Source organism: Cyprinodon tularosa, unplaced genomic scaffold (genome assembly GCF_016077235.1).
Source record: "Cyprinodon tularosa strain WSP-4 unplaced genomic scaffold, ASM1607723v1 ctg454, whole genome shotgun sequence".
Taxonomy (NCBI): Eukaryota; Metazoa; Chordata; class Actinopteri; order Cyprinodontiformes; family Cyprinodontidae; genus Cyprinodon; species Cyprinodon tularosa.
This window is the reverse complement of record NW_024039179.1, coordinates 117,256-124,778: the sequence shown is the minus strand read 5'-3', so window position 1 is coordinate 124,778 and position 7,523 is coordinate 117,256. Positions and strand designations below refer to the sequence as shown.

The 7,523-nt window shown below is 36.0% G+C and overlaps 1 protein-coding gene across 2 annotated transcripts in view; it reads left to right on the top strand.

Moving 5' to 3' along the window:
* The first annotated feature begins 3,510 nt into the window (after positions 1 to 3,510).
* Positions 3,511 to 7,523, top strand: part of epn2 (epsin 2) — a 43,681-nt gene continuing 39,668 nt past the window's right edge. The window contains exon 1 of one of the 2 annotated variants that reach the window (XM_038300730.1): positions 3,511 to 3,728. The gene's annotated coding sequence lies outside the window, so the exon portion shown is untranslated. The remainder of the gene's footprint in view (positions 3,729 to 7,523) is intronic. The other variant, XM_038300731.1, reaches the window with a different exon arrangement.

The window sequence follows — 7,523 nt, the reverse complement described above, 5'->3', positions numbered from 1 at the left end:
TAAATCAAATGGGATTAGCCTTTCCTCTGCTTATCCTGTCCCTCTGAGCCATGTGAGAAGAGCCTAAATGAGATCTCTATAAAAAGAGAGAGTGATAAACCAAAGTAAAATTTATCTGCCGAGCAGTTCACATTTACACTGAAAGAAAAAAAAAGCCATGTTGGTCAAACTATTTGTTGGCTTATATGCTGCTGGCCAATTTGAGCTGGCAGACATCCAGGTCTGTGACGTTTCCATCCCCACCTCTGTCTTTTAGCTACTCCGGCTCTATTTTCAGCACACCGTATGCTTTTCAGGGAAACTTTCATGCCTATTCATAGAACCTAATTTGACATGCTGCGCACGTGTGTCCGAAACACGTGAGCACTTTGTCCAGCTCTCAATTTGAAGCCTGCTAATGAGATGGTTAGTACAAAGACAGTGGAAAAGTCTGCTAGATGGAATGCTGCTCTGCATAGTTTGTCCTGACACACCTGCAGCAACACAACAGACAGTCATTTGCTTCAACAACACATGACAAGCTCTTACTTGTGTGATGAGACATTTTTGTTGTATAGGTTCCACCCAGAAATGAAAAAGAATATGTTTTTAGGAAAAGTTGTCATCAATAACAAATAAGGTTCTATTTGTGATATAAAGGTTAGGCAAATAAAGGGAATATTATAGTATTATATAATAATATATAAGAGAAAACAATATATTTAGAAGAAGAGGAAAAAAACGGCATCTCATAATTCAGGTACAAAAAAAATATATTATAATAATTTTCTATTTTTTTCTCTATAATTGACTACTAGAAAATGGAGCTATATGATTCAAATTAAAATCAATGAGAAGTTACTTATAGTCGTTCTAGTTTAATCAAAGGGTCATTATTTATTATATATCATAGGGAGTAGCCAGATAGCAATTGGAACCAAACAAAACACAACCGGATCCTCAAAAAAAGACCATACAGCTAAGATGAATTAAATATAAAAAATATATTTTCAGAATTTATTAACATATTTATCAACAAAGAAAAAATATTATTAGACTAACAAGTTTAATGAGACAACATGGGCATGAGATGGAAAAAGGAATTGGTGATAGAGACACCTTTAGACAGTTTTATAAGGTGAAAAGCTTTAGCTGGAACCTTTAATAAATTTGGGATAACTTCACAAGACTGAGAAGCTCAATGTATTATGCTGCAAAAACAGTCAGTGAACTGGACAATACTTAGTCAGCTGAGTTAGATATAGTTTTTGATTGGATGAAACAAAATAAGATGGTACTGAATATCTCTACTAAATCAATTATTTTGGGATCAAGTCATAAACTGTCATCTGAACCAAAGATGTGTTTGAACTTGTCTGGGGAACATTTAGAACAGAACAGATAGATTAATATTATTGGGCATAATAATTGATAATCAGTTGTCATGGGCAGAACACATTGATACCCTAGTGAGGGAGATGGGTTGTGACATCTCAATGTTGAGAATATGCATTTCTTATGTCCCTACAAATATTGTGGGAAATCCTTAATTTTATGTCACCTGGATTATTGTGCACCTGTAAGGTCCTCCACATCTAAAGGTCTAATAGTGAAATTACAAACTGCCCAGAACAGAGCTGCCAGGTTGGTTTTACATTGTTCATTACATCATTACACTGTTAACTTTCCCGGTTTATGGAACAGTACAGGCTGGCTTGCAATACAACAACATTTTTTAGAAACATTGTCTATTCTTTTTAACCTGTCTTCTTATATAACCAAATTTTCAGATGTTGTCAGGTTCATTCTTATGTGACAAGGTGCGTTAATGGTGGCTAGAGGTTGTTACCATGTCTAAAATCAAATTTATCATGCCGTTTGTTAGTGGAATAATTGCCCACTGAATGTACATGAATTCAATAGTAAAGTATCTTTCAATTATTACTTGAGAATGTGCCATTTTAATGTGGGAGTACTGAATTAACATTATGTGAAAGTGAGAATTAATGTAATGGATATGAATGTAATAACTTATTGGAATGTTCTCTGATGTCCTATATAATAATGTCTATAATGTTAAATTGTTAAGTGTTTTTTGTTTTTTTTGTCTTGTGGATCCCAAGAAGACTAGCGCATCCAACTTTTGGTAACAGCTAATTGGGATCTTTTTTTTAATAACAGAATTTCAAGACATTTACCTTGCTGTCAATTTTGCAGTGTAGTGTTGGGAGTAAGCAGGAAAGATATTTAAATCATTGCATATTATGTTGATATTTGTGGCATAGGTATAGTATCAAACACATAGTTTATATTAATTATATACAAATTTCAAAGGAGTCACGAAAAGAACATGACAGATTATGACCCTCTACATCAGTAAAAGTCAACATGAACATTTGCTGGTTAAGGAACTAAATCATAGGACATTTTCTGGCAGTGCTCTCTTAGTAAAATTAAGTATATTTTGAATTATCAGAGCAAACTTTCTTCTAATGAGAAAAAGAAAAAAAAAAACAGTTACACTTAACCCAACATAATAAATATCTGCACATTGGCCCTCATAATTTCTAATTTATCTTTAAGTAATCGTCACTATGCCAGTTTCTGATGGTAGTATTTGTTTTCCCATCATGCTTTCAACCATTTCCCTATTTAAATCTTTAATTTCAAGATACTTTCCCTGCAGCTTTCACTATTATTTTGATTTTTTTTTTTTTTTTTGGTTTTTCTTGTTGTCTGTGCACTACAATTGATCACTTCAACCTTGAAAAGAACAAAGCGATGTACAAGGTGTGCTGGAGAGCACACCTTCCTTCAAACATTGCTGTTTTCCTTTGCATACTGCTTCTATATGTCCGAATTTTTGGCATTTGAAGCATCTGAGAGGTGGAGGATTGTAAATTTTAACATTGTAGCTCATGTAACCGATGAAAACTTTGCTGGGTAACTGCTCTTCTTCAAATTTAATTAACACAGATAAGCTGTTCTTTCTCCGTTTCTTGTTGTTTTTAGGACTAACGAGCTAATTGGTAGCAGGTGTGAAGAGAGGAGTCTAGAAGGGAGCTAGGGGAAAGGAAACCAACACAAGAGGGCAACAAATACAAACCTAAGAACTCAAATATATCCAGAAAACACAACAAAATGGGAATTAAACCAATAAAACTAGAAAACATGGAGCAACTCAAAAGAAAACATAACAGAAGCAAGACCATGACAAAAAGAATACTCTAAAAATAAAATGTAAAAAAAACAAAACAAGGGGTATTAATTATTTAAAAAATTATGTATACAATTATAAAAACACATTTTGAAATTTATTTCAAAGTGCTTCAAGAAAAAAAAATGCTGATAAAATACAGAGAAACGAACAATAAAGCGGTGAGAAATCATGTCAAAAGCCATGTGAAAAGAGCAGGGGAGACTTTCGCACATATTTTGTCCGTTTCTTCATCTTTACATGTCTATTCTCCTCGGTCACACCCTTCCAGTCAGTCCCCCCACCTTCCCTGCCCGCCATGTTCTGGAGGAGGGATGGAGGAGGAGATACGTGTAGTCCTGGCTTTAGCCGGATTAGCATTAGCTGCACCCAGCTAGGTGGAGGCGCAACAAGCTCCTTGAACGCTGAAATAACTTCTCAGACGAGATTCCCCCCCAACGTGGAAGTAGACTGATTCTTATTTTTCTTTTCTTTTTTTATATTCGTATTTCTGGAGTAATACCATAACCGACCGTTTCGTAAAAAAACTACGGTGAGTGACCACTTGCTTTCAGAGTCAAGTTGTTTTGTTTTTTCCAGGGTGTCCTGTAATCCAGTTTGCTGTGGTGATGTCTCCACCGAGCACCCGTCTTAGCTACTAGCTCTGACTGTTGCTAACTAGCATAGCATGCTACTAGCGTATACGTTAGCGAGCTACCCGGGGCGATTAAGTATTTTATAGCAGTGCGGTCAACACATTCAGAAAATAACAACAAAAATAAAACTTTTGACATTACATATACTTTGCTAATGTACGGTAGTAGTTTTATGCAGAAGAATGTAGATACTTGTAAGAGCTAGCTGACATATCAGCTTGGTTAGCTTCTATCCAACTTTTTCTTAGCAATTTTTACTTCAGAAATTTAAATACAATTAAAACTTTATATATTTTTTTACGCAAAAATGTCACTGGCTATACTTGGTGGTAAATCGTATATATAAACTGACTAAACCAACTTTAGGTTACATGCTATGAGAGTCTACTAGTGAGGAAAACTAGTTAACGAAACCCCAATTAAAGCTACAAGTTAACGTTCGTTAGCCTGAGACGTTGGCTAACGAAAAGTATTTATCGTTAAGTTTGCGCTTTAGTTGTTAACATTAGCGGGCGGAAAGCAGGTTTTTTTTGTCCGGGAGGATGCTTAAAGCTGACGTTGCTTAAAGTTGGATGTGTGCTACACCCATCATTAAACCGCGAGTCAGATGTCGATAAAATGTAGCTGATGTGCTATCGATCTCATCACTTGAAGGTTGCACTGATTTGTTTTCTCTCCTTAAAATGAATTTATTTAATATTTGTGATTTGTTTAGTTATCTCGAAGTTAATAAAAAGACCCTTTGATAGCGACCTTAGGGGTGATTTAAAAAAAAGTAGGATAATTCTCGGTTTGGGCACTGTCTGCCCACCCTTTTTACTGGGCAGTTATTCTAGATGTTGAATAGTGGCCGGTTTAACAGCTTTTTGTTTCCCTGTTTTAACGTGGAGGGATCTATGCTCCGATTTGCGCTCTTTCACACAGTTTCGCAAAAAGTCATTACCAACACAGCCTGAGAAAGGGGCACGGCTTTGTCTATTGTCAGAATAATCAGTCACACTGGCTGACAAATGCATCATAGCTGTGGTCAAGCCATGGAGGACAAAGGGTCATCAGAAAGTGGTTTCTTCTTCTTGTTTGTATTTATATTTCTGTTCATTCTGATCTCTATCAAAACTTGAAATATTTGCATTTGGATCCAGTTTTTACAAAGTCCCAGATCCAGTTAAGATTAATTTTTAGTGTTGGTGGTTATTGCTAAGTCACAAGGAAGTGACTGTGTGTCTCTGAAACAGGCTAGATGACTTGATGTAGCAGAATCAGCAGCTGTCACACTCCTACACAGGTGCCTGGTTGCGCAAGATTTTCTTTCACCAGATCAGCTTTAGTCTCTGTGTGACAAGGTGAACCTGTTGTCTTGAATGCTGCTGCCTTGATCCTTAATGCTAATCGGTGTACTCGGGTTTTGCCAAGTCACACACAAACTGAAAACCTTACTGGCAGGGCATATCAGTGATTGCAGTGAGTCTCTAACTTGTAAAAAGGAGTAAGATATCCGAGGTGTTTGCATGGCTCTAATATCTACATTCCCCCTGCAAGAGCATCTAAGAGTTTGTTTCTGTCATATGACTATTTCCAACAAAACTAAATGGGTTGGGCGTCTTGGTTAAACTCTAGAGGACTGTCCAGTTGTTTTAGAAAACTTTTGTCAGCTGTTGGATTCAGAGTTAACAATGTGGAGTGGTGAAAATGTCAAGCTTTGTAACATTGATGCAATGCACCAGGAATCTGAAGGATTCAGTCTTCATGACGTACTAAGATGAAGATGCATTTGAGTATTAAAAGTAGCAGGGGAATTTAACTTGTTGATAAGGACAGCCAAAAACAACAAAATGCAAATATCTGAGGACAAAGTATTTATTTATTTATGGCTGAGTATTACAAAAAATGTTGGACTTGCAATTGGAGAGTCTTCTCAATAATATAGGCATCTACTGGAAGTTTGTTTTGCATCAGAACCTTCCTGCTTGATATGAAACCGTGATAACATCTAAGGCAATTCACAAGTTCCTAATTTGAATGCAAATATAACAAGATTTGCATATAGCGGTCAAGACTAACTTACTTTGTTTAATGCAGAATTGTAAGTTTTGCTTATATTTGAATTTACTATGCGTGTGGAAATGCATGCAGCTTGTAACAGCGAACAATGTTTGAACAATATTTTGGTGCAGAGAATTATTCAATCACACAGTGTTCAGAAAGTGCATTTTCCTCTATTCTGCTCTTAAGATGAATGACTATTTAGGTGCCACTGGTGGTAGCACTGTATCGATACTTTTGAAAATGAGTATTGTATCCGGATTCAGTATCGATACTTTTGACAACCCTAGTTACTGCTATAAAAAAAAACTGATTTTCGAGAAGAAAAATAACTACAAGTCATGTTTAAACTGCTTCGGGTTAGGCTGTGTTTTAGTCACACCATATTCATTTATATTTTCAAAAACTAGAAGCTGTTAATGATGTATTAAACATGTAATTTGGGCTTACAGTTTCTTAGTTATTTGCTTTTCTATTTGGGTATGCAAAAAGACGAGGATTACTTAAATTTAGGTGTGTGTTATCGCACTAGTGGCTTTTATGTTTGTCTTTTGAAATATGCAGTAGAGCTGCAACTAACGATTATTTTCTAAGCGATTAATCTTTTTTTATTTTTTTCGATTAATCGATATATAATTGGGAAGCAAAAAGTTCCTAAGAGAAGATTTTTGTAAAGAATTTAACCAGGTGAAACTATACATTTTCCACTTTTGGGGGATCGGATAGAAAATGTTGTCAGACGAAGACGTTTTGTTAATCTTAAATAAAAAATACATATTTTTTACAGTTTTGGTATATTTGCTGCTCTAAGTGGGTTGCTCTGTCAGCTAAATTCATGTTTTAGAGTCTCTATACTCCAGTTAACATTTAATCTATTACTAAATTAGGTGAAGATTTTTTCAATACTCGATTAATCATGATTAATCTGATTGTTTCAGCCCTAGTCTGCAGGAAAGAGATTCTGAGAAAGGGGGGAAGGCATGCAACAAATAACAATGAGCTGGGATTCGAACCAGTGACATCCGCTTACAGAGAACCAAGGAGCAAGACTGTTAAGGATGTGGGTTACTTTGGCTCGCATGCACAAACACACTAGTGTTTAGCCTGGTTAGGATATAGGAGTATCATAATGTGGACGGCACAGGGGGCTTCAAACATATCGACAATAAGGGAGATGATGGATGGCTGAATATTGTCTGTGGAGAATTTTGTTACCCCATAACATTAGAGGGCGGAACATGATTATGTTCCCAAGCCATAAAGGGTATCTAGCATGATAAATGGCTAATGCTGCTAATGCATTAGTTATATGAAATATAGGCATTTTTAAGATGATCAGCCTTAAAAGCCTGTTTTTGCGAGTGTTAAAATCAAGAACTATTGAGATGGAGGCTAGTATCTAGAAGTAAACCAATTGGGTAGATCTTTACCCATCTGTTGATTGTATGAATCCCTAGGGGTGGATGGTCTGGTCATAATCCAACATATTCAAACCAGGGTCCGAAATTAACGCTTGCCATATGCAACAAAATTTTTCATTTAGCAGGTTAATGCCAGAGCACCATTCGCCACTAGGCAAGTAAATGTTTGGACCACAGTTGCGCTTCAGTCAAGTCCTTTCATCTTTTATTTTGGCGAGTCTCTCCTCT